Consider the following 19,602-nt stretch of genomic DNA (forward strand, 5'->3'; position numbering starts at 1 on the left):
CGAGCACCATCTTTGAGAGCCATGGGAAACCAGTTCGCCATGACTTTCTCGTCGCCGTTGGCCGCCTCAATGCTCAGCTCGTAGAGCTGCAGGAACTCTGCAGGGTCGGGGTGTCATCGTAGCGCAGAGGCAGGTCCGGCTTGAACTTGCCTGGCCAAACGACGCTACGCAGCTCCGGGGTGAACGCACGGCAGCCTGCAATAGCCACCGGGGCCCACCGCGGAGGGGGAGCTTGGTCTTGGTGCCCACGTACTGCTGCTGCAGGCCGCACGCGGTATTGACATGGTGGCGCCGGGAGCGCGGGAGCGTCTTCTCTGGGTCTGGGAATCTCCTGGTAGCATATTTCTTCATGCGCGGGCGCCCGGCGCGGCGGGTCACACCGGGGGGCCGCGCGCCTTGGAGGCAAGGCACCGTCTTGGTGCGGAGGTGGCAGAGGCACTCCATGGGCTACGTCGCCCGTAGCTGGCGGAGGGCGAGGCAGCGAGAGAGACGGTGCGGGAGAGCCCCCAGCAGTGCCGAAGAGCTCGGCGATGCGGTCCAACCAGTCCTCGTAGAGGTTGTCAACCGGGCGGTAGCGCAGGAGCTCGTATGCCATGAGCAGCGCGGCCTGCACCTCCGTGGGCGCGGACGAGCGTGAGACGATGAGCTGGCCAGAGTCAGCGATGGAGTGGCGGTGCGGCCGTCCCGCCGCACCGAGGGGTGCAGCGAAGATGCTTGCTACTTGTTTCCCGCCGAGCTGGTGGCGGCGGGTGACGGAGAACGACGGGGAGGCCCGCCGACAGGGGCTGTCTGAGCGACACGGGCGGCCCGACGCTCGGCGCGGGCTCAACGTGCGTCTGCCATGGACGTGGTGGAGCAGCAGAGCATGGATCGACGGACGGAAAGCTTCAACACACCCCTACCTGGCGCGCCAAATGTCGGATTTTGGGTTCCGGCAAAACCCTCCAGGTTCGAACACTGGGGTGCGCACGAAGATCTCTCCCTGCCCCTAGCTCTCTCACTCACCACGATCTCAAAGCTCAGCACATCGAACTCGAAGAACAGGGGACACAAGAGTTTATACTGGTTCGGGCCACCGATGTGGTGTAATACCCTACTCCAGTGTGGTGTGGTGGATTTCCTTGTAGGCTTGGATGAACAATTACAAGGGAAGAACAGCCTCCTGAGGAGAGGTGATCTTGAGCTCGGTGATCTTATGTGGTTGAGGGTGATCCGAATGATCCGTCCCTTGCCAAGGTTGTGGCTAGTCCTATTTATAGAGGCCCGGGTCCTCTCCCCAAATGTTAGGCGGGAAGGGATCCCACAACGGCCAATTTGAAGGGGGGCATCTAGTACAAGCTATCCTGACAAAAGGTGGTCTTCGCATGCCAAAGGCTCTGGTAGTGACGCCGTCATGGGCTCCACGATGACCTCCGTCCTGTCGTCCTGCTGGTCTTGGTCTTGTTGCACCGATATGGAAACCTTTGCCTGACGCCTCGGGACTCCTCGCCTGCGCTTGCCCCTTTAGCACCAAAGAGGCAACGGGTACTCTGCACCCGCTGGCGCCTGCCTGACCTTGGTCTTCATGGCTCACGTCACGGGAACCTCGCGAGGTGCCCCTTTCCTTGATCTCCCCGCTCCTCGCGAGCCAGCCTAGGGAGGCTGCCCCTGAGAAGGTCTTGTGTCATCTGCCTCGCGAGGCTTGGCCCCTCGTGAGGGTCTTGAGTGTTTGCTGGTGAAGACAGGCCGTACCAGGCCGCTGGTGGAGCCACGCCATGGGCCGCAGGCAGGCAAGTCTGTGGACCCCCATTCCCAGAATGCCGACAGGCGCCTCCCAGGTGCCCCCTCCGGTGGTTCTTGGCTCCAAAAATTATCTTTTATTGTATAGAAAATCCTCGCAAAGTTTCGTTCCAATCCGAGAACTTCTATTTCTGCACAAAAACAACACCATGGTAGTTCTGTTGAAAACAGTGTCAGTCCGGGTTAGTTTCATTCAAATCATGCAAATTAGAGTCCAAAACAAGAGGAACAGCATTAGGAAAAGTAGACACGACAGATACATATCAATATCCTAAGAGGTCGTCTCTTGATCTTGTTGGCTACTTCGATTTGGACTGTGAAAAGGTTGATAGAAAGTCCACTTCGGGTACTTGTCAATTTCTTGGTAGATCCCTTGTGTCTTGGTCCTCCAAGAAACAAAACTCGGTATCCTTATCCACTGCTGAAGCTGAATACATTGCCGCTGGATCGATCATATTGTGCTTAGTTACTTTGGATGACCCAAACCCATAAAGATTATGGGATACATGTGAAACATGTTCCATTGCTTTGTGACAATGAAAGTGCCATTAAGATTGCTCACAATCCTGTGCAACATTCTTTAACTAAGCACATTGAAGTTTGTCATCATTTCATTCGGGATCATGTTGCTAAAGGAGACATCAATCTTAAGCATGTTCGCAACAATAAGCAACTGGCGGATATATTCACCAAACCGCTTGATGAGAAAGTATTTTACCGTTTGAGAGGTGAATTGAATATCATTGATGCCTCAAACTTGGAGTAGAAAATCCATTTGGATACATGCAAGGCGTGAGCCTTTTGTGACTAATCCTTGATATTTCTCTTATGATGATGATGATGATCATATGTCTTGGATCTATACTTGTACCCTGTCATGTTATCTAACCCATGTAGGTACTTGGATGAGCCCAAATCTATGATATTGCAAATCACTTACATTTTGAGTAACTTTTACATCACCAAGTTCCCATGATTTGATTGTGTAATTCAAGGAAACATGAACTCACTCAACATATCCTTTGACTATTTCAATATATCAAATTTCAATTGGTATCAAGTCTCATGTTTGTCATTTTGGATACACAAGTGCTTTTCCTTGCAAGACTAACCCATGTAGGAAGATGAACTCAAACTACTAGTGGTGCTCCCAACTCTTGATGGACAACATCAACCTTGAGCATCCAACACAAGTTCGACTACTGGATCAAGATCAACACCACAACCCAAGGTATGTCATTCCATCTTAGAGAAGCTTTGCTCCAAGTCATGAGCTCAAGCAACTCAACAAGATGTGAATACATCAAAATGCTTAAATGAAAAATGGTAACCCCATTTTGAGCTTAACGATGAGTATGACCTACGATCAAGTGCTATCACATGACTCCTTAGTCATTATACTCTAACATAGGTGACTTTGTCACCGACCATCTCTAGAGATGAAGTTCTCTAGTGTTCTTTTCCCTAGTTGATTTTTCCATTTGTTTGATTTTCTTGTTTTTATGTCTCCCTCTAAACAAAAAAACAAAAGAAACTTCATCTAGATCTCTTCTTATCGTTTTATGTTTCTTTTCTCTGTGACTTCTGTTGGTTAATTCATTGCAAATCTTTCTATTAATTCCTTGCAAATCCTTGTGAGATTTCATTTGCTAGGTTAGGTGAGTTGACAAAATCTTTACTCTAAGTTGAATTCGGTCCCTCCGATCCAAACCTATCGGCCTGACCGAAATACAAGGATTCCTTGTATATATGTGATGTCTACTAGGCAACTTTATTCTTGTAGACACGTGTTGGGCCTCCAAGCGCAGAGTTTTGTAGGACAGTAGCAATTTTCCCTCAAATGGATGACCTAAGGTTTATCAATCCGTGAGAGGTGTCGGATGAAGAAGGCCTCTCTCAAACGACCCTGCAACCAAATACAAGAAATCTCTTGTGTCCCCAACACACCCAATACAATGGCAAATTGTATAGGTGCACTAGTTCGGCGAAGAGATGGTGATAAAAGTGTAATATTGATGGTAGAAATATATTTTTATAATCTGAATAAATAAAAACAGCAAGGTAGCAAATAATAAACGGTCACAAAAACAGTATGGCAATGCTTAAAAACAAGGCCTAGGGTCCGTACTTTCGCTAGTGCAATCTCTCAACAGTGCTAACATAGTTTAGTTGGATCATATGATTATCCCTCAAAGTGCAATAAAGAATCACTCCCGAGTTCCTATTAGCGGAGAACAAAAGATAGAAATTGTTTGTAGGGTACGGAATTACCTCAAAGCTATTCTTTCCGTTCGATCTATCCTAGAGTTCGTACTAAAATAACACAAGCTATTCTTTCCGATTGATCTAACCAAGAGTTCATACTAAAATAACACCAAGGCAAATTCATATTCATAATACTCAATCCACACAAAGAACTACAAAGGGACCCCAAAGTTTCTATCGGAGAAAAGATAATGAAAACATGCATCAGTCCCTATGCATAGATTACCCCAACGTCACCTCGGGAATCCGAAAATTGAGTGCCATAACATATATCATGTGAATCAATACGATACCTCATTGTCACCTCAAGTATTCATACCGCAAGACATACATCATGTGTTCTCAAATCTGAATATTCAATCCGACAAGACAAAACTTCAAAGGGTAAAGATTCAATTCATCACAACAAGAGTATAGAGGGGAGAAACATCATATGATCCATCTATATTAACAAAGCCCATGATATTGATCACGAGAGAGAGAGAGAGAGAGATTAAACACATAGCTACTAGTACAAACCCTCAGCCCCGAGGGTGGACTACTCCCTCCTCATCGTGGTGGCCGCTGGGATGATGAAGATGGGCACCGGAGATGATTCCCCCCCTCCGGCAGGGTGTCGGAATGGGCTCCCGATTGGTTTTCGGTGGCTACAGAGGCTTGTGGCGGCAGAACTTCTGATCTAGGTTAACCCCGAAGGGTTTTGGAACATTTTGGAATTAATAGTGCAAAGAGGGGGTGCGGGAGGCCACCGAGGTGGGCACAACCTACCTGGGCGCGCCAGGGAGCCCCGGCGCCCCTTGTTGGTTGTGCCCCCCTCGGGGCACCCCCCAGGTACAACTCTGACCCATTGGGTTCAAAAAAGTCTCCAAGAAGTTTTGTGGTGTTTGGACTCCGTTTGATATTGATTTCCTGTGATTTAAAAAACAAGCAAAAAAATAGCAACTGGCACTGGGCACTGGGTCAATAGGTTAGTTCCAAAAAATGATATAAAGTTGCTATAAAATGATTGTAAAACATCCAAGAATGCTAAAGTAACAACATGAATACTTCATAAATTATAGATACATTGGAGACGTATCAATATGTCATCGGTACAACCGACACGGACTAGCGCAGTCTAACCGATAAGCACTTTCTGTGACTCTGTCATCCCGGACTCACCGATGAAACCATATCGGCGTCACCAATTTCAACTCTGAGAAAACCTTTTACCATGTCTTACTGCCTATTCTCTTCAGCTCCACTTAATGATTCTGTCATCTATCATCATCATAAACTACCTACTGCTTTGTAATGACTCTCAAGGACCACACCTACTTGGCTCATGCTCCAGAAGTACCCTTCTTGGAAATTGATGTCAAAGGGGGAGAGGGAGCACATCAAAGCTTATCAAATGAGCACATCTAAGCTCTTCTACAGAGGCTTGTTGACAAAAGAGGAGAGAAGTCACATGTCTTCAAGAGGGGAAAGACATTTCAGTATGTTTGATTCTAGCTATTGCTATTGAAACTTCTTGTTGCTCTGATTTATTTGCTCTTACCCTATTTTGCTCTGATTTTATCTCACCCAACCTTCTCCCATTATCCTATATCAGATTCTGGGTGAAAGAATCCATGACTAAGGGGAGAAAAATCTTTGGAACTTATTGCAAATCTATAAATCTTTGGGGACATGTCTATATCTACTTGTAGTAATCACCCATTACATGTCATCCTAGTCTTGATATTCTTGTGGATCTTTAACCCTATTTGGAGTGTTTTTGTGTTATCTAACCCTATTTTCTCAAGTCTACTCCTTCAAAAGTCAGCCTAAGACCACAAGGTAAGTATATGCATCGCACTTATGTGCATGATGATCTCTTGCTGTTGTACATATTGATTGCAAGAGGGATTCATAAACATGGAGGTACATTTTCTCAATCATATATTTTGCTCTGATGCATATAGCCAAGATACATGTAATTCCCTGCTTATCCTGTCATGTTATGCATTTAGATGTTAGTATATTCTATCTTCACATGACTACATACATGTAGGGGGAGCTTATGCATGTTACATGTTCCTCCAAAGCTTTACTTACTAGTTTTCATATCATTTACATAAAGCTTTGATGCATACTGTCATCAATTATCAAAAAGGGGGAGATTGAAAGCACAAGTGCTCCCTGGGTGATTTTGGTAATTAATATCAACATATCTCCTATTGGACTAATGTTTTTAGCTAGTGTATTTCAGACAAGTTCAACAGTGGCGCGGAAAGGACAAGAGGATGTGGAACCCCTTCAAGGTATCAAGGACATGCATTGGCTAAAGCTCAAGACTTTTCATCTTTGTTTTAGTGATCCAAGATCACATTGAGTCCATAGGAAAGCCAATACTATTAAAAGTGGATGAGGTGTTGCTTAATGGCTTGCTTGCTCAAATGCTTAGTGATATTGGTCCAAAGCCCTCAACCACTTTCTCATTCCAAATATGTCAAAACCCTAAACTCCAACTCGGCCCCATCGATTCTTTCTATCCGGCGCCGCTGAGTTCATATGACATAGCCATAGCCAGAAACCCTAACAGTCCGGTCACACTGATATGGGTCTCGGTCTCACCGAGATGGACTTGCCAATGCTCTATGACTTGTTGCATTTATTTCAGTCTCACCGAGTTATGCAATCGGTCCCACCGAGTTGGCTTGACATTCACTATGTTGCTTATTGCTTCACTTTGGTCTCACCGAGTTGATGCAATCGGCACCACCGAGTTGATGTTTGCCCTAAAGCCCTAGCACATCGGTCACACCAAGTTGTTCCAGTCGGTCCCACCGAGATTCCTAACGTCCACATTTTGAACTAATCAGTCAGATCGAGTTTAGCTATTCGGTCTCACCGAGTTTTGTCAAATGTGTGTAATGGTTGGATTTTGTGTGGAGGCTCTATATACCCCTCCACCCCCATCTCCATATGTGAGAGAGCCATCATAACATGCCTACACTTCCAGCACACATTTTCTGAGAGAGAACCACCTAATCATGTGTTGAGATCAAGATATACCAATCCTACTACAAGAATCTTAATTTCTAGCCTTCCCCAAGTTGCTTTCCACTCAAATCATCTTTCCACCATATCCAAATCTATGAGAGAGAGTTGAGTGTTGGGGAGACTATCATTTGTAGCACAAGAGCAAGGAGTTCATCATCAACACATCATCTATTACCTTTTGGAGAGTGGTGTCTCCTAGATTGGTTAGGTGTCGCTTGGGAGCCTCTGTCAAGTTGTGGAGTTGAACCAAGAAGTTTGTAAGGGCAAGGAGATCGCCTACTTCATGAAGATCTACCCGAGCGAGGCAGGTCCTGTTGGGGAACATTGCATGGGAAATGGTACGTATCCAATGTATCTATAATTTTTGATTGTTCCATGATGTTATATTATCATTCTTGGATGTTTTACAATTATTTTATAGTCATTTTATATCGTTTTTTGGTACTAACCTATTGACATAGTGCCAAGTGTCAGTTGCTGTTTTCTGCATGTTTTTTACATCGCAGGAAATCAATATCAAACGGACTCCAAACACGGCGAAACTTTTTGTGGATTTTTTTGGACCAAAAGACATCCAGTGGGCTAAAGAAGTACCGGAGAGGGAGCTCGAGGTGAGCACAAGACACCAGGGCACGCCTGGAGGCCTAGGCGCGCCCTGGTGGGTTGTGCCCACCTCGGTGGCTTCCCGAACCGCCTCTTTGCTCTATAAATACCCCAATATTCCAGAAACCCTAGGGGAGTCGACGAAAATCAATTCCAGCCGCAGCAAGTTCCAGAACCACCAGATCCAATCTAGACACCATCACGGAAGGGTCCATCATGTCCATTGGTGCCTCTCCGATGATGCGTGAGTAGTCTTTTGTAGACCTACGGGTCTGTAGTTAGTAGCTAGATGGCTTCCTCTCTCTCTCTCTCTCTCTTGATTCTCAATACAATGGTCTCTTGGAGATCCATATGATGTAACTCTTTTTGCGGTGTGTTTGTTGGGATCCGATGAACTTTGAGTTTATGATCAGATCTATCTTTTTATCCATGAAAGTTATTTGAGTCTTCTTTGATCTCTTGTATGCATGATTGCTTATAGCCTCGTATTTCTTCTCCGATATTTGGGTTTTGTTTGGCCAACTTGATCTATTTATCTTGCAATGGGAAGAGGTGCTTTGTGATGGGTTGGATCTTACGGTTCTTGATCCCAGTGATAGAAGGGGAACCGACACGTATGTATCGTTGCCATTAAGGATAACACGGCGGGTTCTATTTCTACATAAATACATCTTGTCTACATCATGTCATCGTTCTTATTGCATTACTCCATTTCTCCATGAACTTAATACACTAGATGCATCACTACTGCAGGTTGCTGCTAACGCGACACTACGATCAGAGACCCATTGACGAAACTGTGTGTGATGCATTAATCGCAAAAGGTGAAAAACGTTTGCGATGGCAGAGCCATCAAATACGGTTCAGATTTTAGTTGCGTGTGTGATGCAGGGCACACGGTTAATCCATTCGAACTATTTGCAATGAGGCAGAACAATAGAAATGGGCAGCCATATCAACGGCATACAGTTCGCTCCGATGAACTGTTTGCTATTTGGGAGTGCAACAGAAAAGGTTAGCACTATCAAGGTGTGTGTGATATACGGCATACAGTTCAGTCGGACGAACTATTTTCGATTAGGGAACACAACATAAATATTTCAACTTAACAAGATGTGTGTGATACGTGGCAAACAGCCGACTTGGATGAACTGTTTGCAATGAGAAATTACAACACAGACGGTTAATACAGTTAGTTCATGTGAAATTCTATGTGTGCAAAAAACTTCGAAAAATGCAAACTAGTTGCTTGCGGTGGCTAGGAGTATCGCACACGATGCGTCTGCGAGTACTCATGTGTGATAAATAACACGTGGCACCGGATACGGTATTCGGGTTGTGTGTGTGCTCCACTTAGTCTTCCCGCGCTCCACATGGGTGAATTGTAAAATCCACGCCTCTTCCCTCATCAGTTTCCCACCACCAGCTAATGGATTGCTGCATATAACCCAGGCGGCAACGCACCGTCGCGACACTCTGCGCAGATCTAGTGCTCACCCATCTACCATTAGTTATTTCAAGCATGCCAGGCAACGACTAAAGCTTCGACATAGACGCCTACCTGCGTTACATCTTCGACGAGGAGAACGAGCCGGAGCAGGTCGGGGAGCAAGAGCTTCATCGGCCGGTGCAGGCACCATGGCCCATCGGCATCGTTATCGGTGTTATAGTCCTTGGGCGCACAATCGACATATTGCAGAGGAGGTGTGATGAGCAGTTTGCTATCCATCGTGCAAAAGATCCAGAGCTGCTCGGCAGCATGATGAACGACCCACTCGAAGAGCCGCTGTCACCAGTGCTCATCGAGAGCCTGATGCCCCGTAATGAATGGGCAGAAGACATCTACGATTCAGTCAAGACACAGGCAGCCTACGGCTTCATCATTGCCCGCAGCGGCCATGTCAACCTCGATCCCGATGATGTGGTGGCCAGGCTAGAGCACATCCTTGGAGGAGTTGACGTGTCCGACAAAGTAGAACATCGCCAACGTGATATCTTGAGGATGCAGGTGATGGACGGAATTTGCTACCAGGCCAGAGACATGGAAATGGAGCGGTTCCGAGGAGATATCATGCGCGTGATTGCATGCTATCAAGCTCTTCTCGCAGAGGCCCAGCAGCCCCAAGAGCCTCCCAGCACCAGCATCTCCGTAGGCGGAGGCGGGTCGGGACACTTGGAGTGAACGGCCGCAACGGTGCTATGCTGATCATGGAGTTCTAGAAGACCATCGCCGGAAGGCCGCCAGCTCAGCCTTTTAGCCTATATTTTATGTTCTGAGCCTTGCCGCATGTGGCATTTTAAATTATCCTGAATATGTAAGACAATTATTAACCGTTGCCATTGTAAATTTGCCTCAACGGCGCGCAGGGACGCCAGCGCGGAGCACGCCGTGGCCTCCTCAATGGCAAGCAACTCTCGCGGACAGACGCGAGCAGAGCGCGCCGTGGCCGCCTCAACGGCGAGCAACCACGTGGTCAACCTTCTGCCATCAATAAATTTTGACCTTGTTTCTCGTCACATTGCAGATTACAACGCAGTAAGTAATTGCAAATCTGTTCACACATATCAAGCTAATATGTGTTCACACTTAGCACCGGGCTACAAAAACTACCCACTCAAAAATTACTTCACAGTTCCTCTCCTCATCACCCACAAAACTGGTCTTTCCTATCAAGTCGTTCTGCCATGACTGGTAGGAGGAGTTTCAGGTGGACATATAACCAGGTAGCAAAGACCAAGGCCGCGGAAGAACTAGAGAGGTCCCGCCGTGAAGCGGCAGCCGCAGCAGAGATGTCCCAGTGCGACGCGGAGTCCTCGAACGAGCTGTTATGGGCATGCGAGGGCTCTCACAAGCGCACTCGCTGCATCGGCCATCACCATGAGCTGGCATTCCTGAAGTCCTTGGCCGGCGACGACGACATTCTCGCTGGCGTCATTAAGCAGCAGGAGCTGGTCGACGGCTTGATGAAGCGGCTCAAGATTAGCGATGCCTCAGTTGACAAGGCGACCGACCTCGTCGAGCAACTCAGGGTGACAATGCGAAGCTCCTCAAGGCGCTCGCTGAGAAGGAGGAGGAGGCCGCCGGTTGGAAGATGCTGCAAGAGCAGAGTAGTGCCTCGGTGATGACGCTGACAGCGGTCGTCGAGGAACTGATGGGTGACTTGAGGAAGCTCCGGATCGAGCGTGAGCCAGAGGTGGAGGAATCCGTGGCTGCTTTCAAGCAAAGTCGTGAGGAATTGAAGGAGCTGGAGGATGTTATCGCCCAGCGATCCATCGACGAGTAGAGACAGTAGCGACCCAGATCGTTGTCTGCAATTTCCTTCTTCTCTTGCCCCCGTGTCTTCCGGGCTTTGCCGCATGTGGCATTTTAAATTATCCGGAATATGTAAGACAATTATTATCTGCGCCATTGTAAATTTGTCGTCGTATTATCCGTTGCCATTTTATTTGTCGTCGTATTGTCCGTTGCCCTATGTAGCAATTTAAATTAATCCGGAATACGAGTTGAAAACACGAACAAAGCAAATGCTGCCATGGGATCACAAGCAAACACCCTCCGTCCAAGTGCTTTAATTAAACAATTAATGCAGAACTTGTGAGCGAGGCGGGCGGCGGCTGGTGCATGGAGGTCAAAGAGCTCGCTTCCCGGTGAGGATGGGTGGCCCTGCTGCTCACACGTGTCCCGTCGAGCCTGCGAGGTGGACAGGATGCATGCGTCCCGTCGAGCCTGCGCGGCGGACTGCTCACAAGCGTCCCGTCGAGCCTGCACGGCGGACTTCTCGCACTCGTCCCATCTAATCAAACAGCTGCACGCACGGCATCGAGTATGGTTAAATTTTGACACGGTTCATATAATACAACAGTTTGGGATATTAACGTGTCAGCTATTTGTTTCAAAAAGGACTTCGTTGGCTATTAATGTGTGCGCCTTGTCTCAAACTGGACAATTTTTTTACCACGACATATATTTGCCATGTCATGAAACCATGCCAAGTTTCATGTTTTTGGGTGAGTTTTTGATTTACTGGGATTTAAAAACCGAGATTCTCAATGTTTTAGGACGACGAGAAGTTTGTAATTCATTCCCATTCCTTAAATCAGACCTAAACATGCACCCAATGACACATGTATGATTTCCCACCGATTTTGCTTCACTAGAGCATGTGCTTGTAGTTCAAATTTGAATTATGCACTACATTAAATGCCTAGAAAACTTAATTAATATATACAATAACCAAACGAACCCTGAACATTTTCAAATTTCAGCACGACACTCGTGTTATTCTATGTTGCCTATAGAAAACAAAGTTCAAGGCGAGAAGAGGCAGCGATTATCGTTTCGCCCACAAGAGGGGCATGTTTCCCTACCGGAACCACGAGGGTTGCGACAGGTTCCGGTTTGTAAGAGGCTTGTAATATAGCTTCGCCCAAATTAGACAATTATATGTACCATGTAGTGACACCATGCCAAGTTTCATGATTTCCTGGTGAGTTTTGGATTTACAGAGATTTAAAAACCGAGATTCGCAATGTTTGTGGCCAAGCCAGGATGGCGAGACGGTTGAATTCATTCCCATTCGTTCCATTGGACCTAAACATGCACCCCAAGGACACATGTATGTTTTTTACTAGCCATTTTCATGCACTGGAGCATGTATTTGTAGTTCGGATTTGAATTATGGACATTAAATGCCTAGAAAACTCAATTAATGAATAAAAAATGTGAAACGAACCCTGAATAATTTCAAAGTTCAGCGCGAATCTCCTGTTGTTCCGTGTTGCATGTAGAAGAAAATACGAGGCTAGAAGAGGGAGCGATTATCGTTTGGCCCACAAGGGGACACATTTCCCTATCGAAACCACGGGGGTTCTTGCGACAGGCTCCGGTTTGTAAAGGGTTTGTAATAAAGCTTGGCCCAAATTGGCAATGTTTTTACCATGACATATATGTGCCATGACGTGACACCATGCCGCCTTTGATGACTTTTTGGTGAGTTTTGGATTTATGGGGATTTAAAAACCGAGATTCCAAATGTTTGAGGACGAGCCAGGACGCCGGTACAGTTGTAATTCGTTCCGATTCCTGGCATGGGACCTAAACATGCACCCAAGGACACATGTATAATTTTTCTAGCCATTTTGGTGAACTGGAGCATGTATTTGTAGTTTACATTTGAATTATGGACATTAAATGCCTAGGAAACTCAATTAGTGTATAAAAAGGCCAAATGAACCCTGAATAAGTTTAGATTTCAGCAGGATATCCTGTCATTCCATGTTGCCCGTAGAAGAAAATACAAGGCGAAAAGAGGCAGTGATTACGTTTCGCCCACAAGGGGAACACGTTTCCCTATTGGAACCACGAGGCTTCTTTGAGAGAAGCTCCGGTTTGTAAGAGGTTTGTAAAGCTTGGCCCAAATTGGACAATGTTTTTACCACAACATATATGTGCCATGACGTGACACCATGCCACCTTTGATAACTTTGTGGTGAGTTTAGGATTTATGTGGATTTAAAAACCAAGATTCCAAATGTTTGAGGACGAGCCATGACGCCGGTACGGTTGTAATTCGTTCCCATTCCTGGCATGGGACCTAAACATGCACCCAAGGACACATGTATAAATTTTCTAGCCATTTTGGTGAACTGGAGCATGTATTTGAAGTTCAGATTTGAATTATGGACATTAAATGCCTAGGAAACTCAATTAGTGTATAAAAAGGCCAAATGAACCCTGAATAAGTTTAGATTTCAGCAGGATATCCTGTCGTTCCATGTTGCCCGTAGAAGAAAATACAAGGCGAAAAAAGGCAGTGATTACGTTTCGCCCACAAGGGGAACACATTTCCCTATTGGAACCACGAGGCTTCTTCGAGAGAAGCTCCGGTTTGTAAGAGGTTTGTAAAGCTTGGCCCAAATTGGACAATGTTTTTACCACAACATATATGTGCCATGACGTGACACCATGCCACCTTTGATAACTTTGTGGTGAGTTTAGGATTTATGTAGATTTAAAAACCAAGATTCCAAATGTTTGAGGACGAGCCATGACGCCGGTACGGTTGTAATTCGTTCCGATTCCTGGCATGGGACCTAAACATGCACCCAAGGACACATGTATAAATTTTCTAGCCATTTTGGTGAAATGGAGCATGTATTTGAAGTTCAGACTTGAATTATGGACATTAAATGCCTAGGAAACTCAATTAGTGTATAAAAAGGCCAAATGAACCCGGAATAAGTTTCGATTTCAGCAGGATATCCTGTCGTTCCATGTTGCCCGTAGAAGAAAATACAAGGCGAAAAGAGGCAGTGATTACGTTTCGCCCACAAGGGGAAGACGTTTCCCTATTGGAACCACGAGGCTTCTTTGAGAGAAGCTTCGGTTTGTAAGAGGTTTGTAAAGCTTGGCCCAAATTGGACAATGTTTTTACCACAACATATATGTGCCATGACGTGACACCATGCCACCTTTGATAACTTTGTGGTGAGTTTAGGATTTATGTGGATTTAAAAACCAAGATTCCAAATGTTTGAGGACGAGCCATGATGCCGGTACGGTTGTAATTCGTTCCCATTCCTGGCATGGGACCTAAACATGCACCCAAGGACACATGTATAAATTTTCTAGCCATTTTGGTGAACTGGAGCATGTATTTGAAGTTCAGATTTGAATTATGGACATTAAATGCCTAGGAAACTCAATTAGTGTATAAAAAGGCCAAATGAACCCTGAATAAGTTTAGATTTCAGCAGGATATCCTGTCGTTCCATGTTGCCCGTAGAAGAAAATACAAGGCGAAAAAAGGCAGTGATTACGTTTCGCCCACAAGGGGAACACATTTCCCTATTGGAACCACGAGGCTTCTTCGAGAGAAGCTCCGGTTTGTAAGAGGTTTGTAAAGCTTGGCCCAAATTGGACAATGTTTTTACCACAACATATATGTGCCATGACGTGACACCATGCCACCTTTGATAACTTTGTGGTGAGTTTAGGATTTATGTGGATTTAAAAACCAAGATTCCAAATGTTTGAGGACGAGCCATGACGCCGGTAAGGTTGTAATTCGTTCCGATTCCTGGCATGGGACCTAAACATGCACCCAAGGACACATGTATAAATTTTCTAGCCATTTTGGTGAAATGGAGCATGTATTTGAAGTTCAGACTTGAATTATGGACATTAAATGCCTAGGAAACTCAATTAGTGTATAAAAAGGCCAAATGAACCCTGAATAAGTTTAGATTTCAGCAGGATATCCTGTCGTTCCATGTTGCCCGTAGAAGAAAATACAAGGCGAAAAGAGGCAGTGATTACGTTTCGCCCACAAGGGGAACACGTTTCCCTATTGGAACCACGAGGATTCTTTGAGAGAAGCTCCGGTTTGTAAGAGGTTTGTAAAGCTTGGCCCAAATTGGACAATGTTTTTACCACAACATATATGTGCCATGACGTGACACCATGCCACCTTTGATAACTTTGTGGTGAGTTTAGGATTTATGTGGATTTAAAAACCAAGATTCCAAATGTTTGAGGACGAGCCATGACGCCGGTACGGTTGTAATTCGTTCCCATTCCTGGCATGGGACCTAAACATGCACCCAAGGACACATGTATAAATTTTCTAGCCATTTTGGTGAACTGGAGCATGTATTTGAAGTTCAGATTTGAATTATGGACATTAAATGCCTAGGAAACTCAATTAGTGTATAAAAAGGCCAAATGAACCCTGAATAAGTTTAGATTTCAGCAGGATATCCTGTCGTTCCATGTTGCCCGTAGAAGAAAATACAAGGCGAAAAGAGGCAGTGATTACGTTTCGCCCACAAGGGGAACACATTTCCCTATTGGAACCACGAGGCTTCTTCGAGAGAAGCTCCGGTTTGTAAGAGGTTTGTAAAGCTTGGCCCAAATTGGACAATGTTTTTACCACAACATATATGTGCCATGACGTGACACCATGCCACCTTTGATAACTTTGTGGTGAGTTTAGGATTTATGTGGATTTAAAAACCAAGATTCCAAATGTTTGAGGACGAGCCATGACGCCGGTACGGTTGTAATTCGTTCCGATTCCTGGCATGGGACCTAAACATGCACCCAAGGACACATGTATAAATTTTCTAGCCATTTTGGTGAAATGGAGCATGTATTTGAAGTTCAGACTTGAATTATGGACATTAAATGCCTAGGAAACTCAATTAGTGTATAAAAAGGCCAAATGAACCCTGAATAAGTTTAGATTTCAGCAGGATATCCTGTCGTTCCATGTTGCCCGTAGAAGAAAATACAAGGCGAAAAGAGGCAGTGATTACGTTTCGCCCACAAGGGGAACACGTTTCCCTATTGGAACCACGAGGATTCTTTGAGAGAAGCTCCGGTTTGTAAGAGGTTTGTAAAGCTTGGCCCAAATTGGACAATGTTTTTACCACAACATATATGTGCCATGACGTGACACCATGCCACCTTTGATAACTTTGTGGTGAGTTTAGGATTTATGTGGATTTAAAAACCAAGATTCCAAATGTTTGAGGACGAGCCATGACGCCGGTACGGTTGTAATTCGTTCCCATTCCTGGCATGGGACCTAAACATGCACCCAAGGACACATGTATAAATTTTCTAGCCATTTTGGTGAACTGCAGCATGTATTTGAAGTTCAGATTTGAATTATGGACATTAAATGCCTAGGAAACTCAATTAGTGTATAAAAAGGCCAAATGAACCCTGAATAAGTTTAGATTTCAGCAGGATATCCTGTCGTTCCATGTTGCCCGTAGAAGAAAATACAAGGCGAAAAAAGGCAGTGATTACGTTTCGCCCACAAGGGGAACACATTTCCCTATTGGAACCACGAGGCTTCTTCGAGAGAAGCTCCGGTTTGTAAGAGGTTTGTAAAGCTTGGCCCAAATTGGACAATGTTTTTACCACAACATATATGTGCCATGACGTGACACCATGCCACCTTTGATAACTTTGTGGTGAGTTTAGGATTTATGTGGATTTAAAAACCAAGATTCCAAATGTTTGAGGACGAGCCATGACGCCGGTACGGTTGTAATTCGTTCCCATTCCTGGCATGGGACCTAAACATGCACCCAAGGACACATGTATAAATTTTCTAGCCATTTTGGTGAACTGGAGCATGTATTTGAAGTTCAGATTTGAATTATGGACGTTAAATGCCTAGGAAACTCAATTAGTGTATAAAAAGGCCAAATGAACCCTGAATAAGTTTAGATTTCAGCAGGATATCCTGTCGTTCCATGTTGCCCGTAGAAGAAAATACAAGGCGAAAAGAGGCAGTGATTACGTTTCGCCCACAAGGGGAACACGTTTCCCTATTGGAACCACGAGGCTTCTTTGAGAGAAGCTCCGGTTTGTAAGAGGTTTGTAAAGCTTGGCCCAAATTGGACAATGTTTTTACCACAACATATATGTGCCATGACGTGACACCATGCCACCTTTGATAACTTTGTGGTGAGTTTAGGATTTATGTGGATTTAAAAACCAAGATTCCAAATGTTTGAGGACGAGCCATGACGCCGGTACGGTTGTAATTCGTTCCCATTCCTGGCATGGGACCTAAAGATGCACCCAAGGACACATGTATAAATTTTCTAGCCATTTTGGTGAAATGGAGCATGTATTTGAAGTTCAGACTTGAATTATGGACATTAAATGCCTAGGAAACTCAATTAGTGTATAAAAAGGCCAAATGAACCCTGAATAAGTTTAGATTTCAGCAGGATATCCTGTCGTTCCATGTTGCCCGTAGAAGAAAATACAAGGCGAAAAGAGGCAGTGATTACGTTTCGCCCACAAGGGGAACACGTTTCCCTATTGGAACCACGAGGCTTCTTTGAGAGAAGCTCCGGTTTGTAAAGCTTGGCCCAAATTGGACAATGTTTTTACCACAACATATATCTGCCATGACGCGACACCATGCCACCTTTGATAACTTTGTGGTGAGTTTAGGATTTATGTGGATTTAAAAACAAAGATTCCAAATGTCTGAGGACGAGCCATGACGCCGGTACGGTTGTAATTCGTTCCCATTCCTGGCATGGGACCTAAACATGCACCCAAGGACACATGTATAAATTTTCTAGCCATTTTGGTGAACTGGAGCATGTATTTGAAGTTCAGATTTGAATTATGGACATTAAATGCCTAGGAAACTCAATTAGTGTATAAAAAGGCCAAATGAACCCTGAATAAGTTTAGATTTCAGCAGGATATCCTGTCATTCCATGTTGCTCGTAGAAGAAAATACAAGGCAAAAAGAGGCTGTGATTACGTTTCGCCCACAAGGGGAACACGTTTCCCTATTGGAACCACGAGGCTTCTTTGAGAGAAGCTCCGGTTTGTAAGTGGTTTGTAAAGCTTGGCCCAAATTGGACAATGTTTTTACCACAACATATATGTTCCATGACGTGACACCATGCCACCTTTGATAACTTTGTGGTGAGTATAGGATTTATGTGGATTTAAAAACCAAGATTCCAAATGTTTGAGGACGAGCCATGACGCCGGTACGGTTGTAATTCATTCCCATTCCTGGCATGGGACCTAAACATGCACCCAAGGACACATGTATAAATTTTCTAGCCATTTTGGTGAAATGGAGCATGTATTTGAAGTTCAGACTTGAATTATGGACATTAAATGCCTAGGAAACTCAATTAGTGTATAAAAAGGCCAAATGAACCCTGAATAAGTTTAGATTTCAGCAGGATATCCTGTCGTTCCATGTTGCCCGTAGAAGAAAATACAAGGCGAAAAGAGGCAGTGATTACGTTTCACCCACAAGGGGAACACGTTTCCCTATTGGAACCACGAGGCTTCTTTGAGAGAAGCTCCGGTTTGTAAGAGGTTTGTAAAGCTTGGCCCAAATTGGACAATGTTTTTACCACAACATATATGTTCCATGACGTGACACCATGCCACCTTTGATAACTTTGTGGTGAGTTTAGGATTTATGTGGATTTAAAAACCAAGATTCCAAATGTTTGAGGACGAGCCATGACGCCGGTACGGTTGTAATTCGTTCCCATTCCTGGCATGGGACCTAAACATGTACCCAAGGACACATGTATAAATTTTCTAGCCATTTTGGTGAACTAGAGCATGTATTTGAAGTTCAGATTTGAATTATGGACATTAAATGCCTAGGAAACTCAATTAGTGTATAAAAAGGCCAAATGAACCCTGAATAAGTTCAGATTTCAGCAGGATATCCTATCGTTCCATGTTGCCCGTAGAAGAAAATACAAGGCGAAAAGAGGCAGTGATTACGTTTCACCCACAAGGGGAACACGTTTCCCTATTGGAACCACGAGGCTTCGTTGAGAGAAGCTCCGGTTTGTAAGAGGTTTGTAAAGCTTGGCCCAAATTGGACAATGTTTTTACCACAACATATATGTGCCATGACGTGACACCATGCCACCTTCGATAACTTTGTGGTGAGTTTAGGATTTATGTGGATTTAAATACCAAGATTCCAAATGTTTGAGGACGAGCCATGACGCCGGTACGGTTGTAATTCGTTCCCATTCCTGGCATGGGACCTAAAGATGCACCCAAGGACACATGTATAAATTTTCTAGCCATTTTGGTGAAATGGAGCATGTATTTGAAGTTCAGACTTGAATTATGGACATTAAATGCCTAGGAAACTCAATTAGTGTATAAAAAGGCCAAATGAACCCTGAATAAGTTTAGATTTCAGCAGGATATCCTGTCGTTCCATGTTGCCCGTAGAAGAAAATACAAGTCGAAAAGAGGCAGTGATTACGTTTCGCCCACAAGGGGAACACGTTTCCCTATTGGAACCACGAGGCTTCTTTGAGAGAAGCTCCAGTTTGTAAAGCTTGGCCCAAATTGGACAATGTTTTTACCACAACATATATCTGCCATGACGTGAC

Source organism: Aegilops tauschii, chromosome 7 (genome assembly GCF_002575655.3).
Source record: "Aegilops tauschii subsp. strangulata cultivar AL8/78 chromosome 7, Aet v6.0, whole genome shotgun sequence".
Taxonomy (NCBI): Eukaryota; Viridiplantae; Streptophyta; class Magnoliopsida; order Poales; family Poaceae; genus Aegilops; species Aegilops tauschii.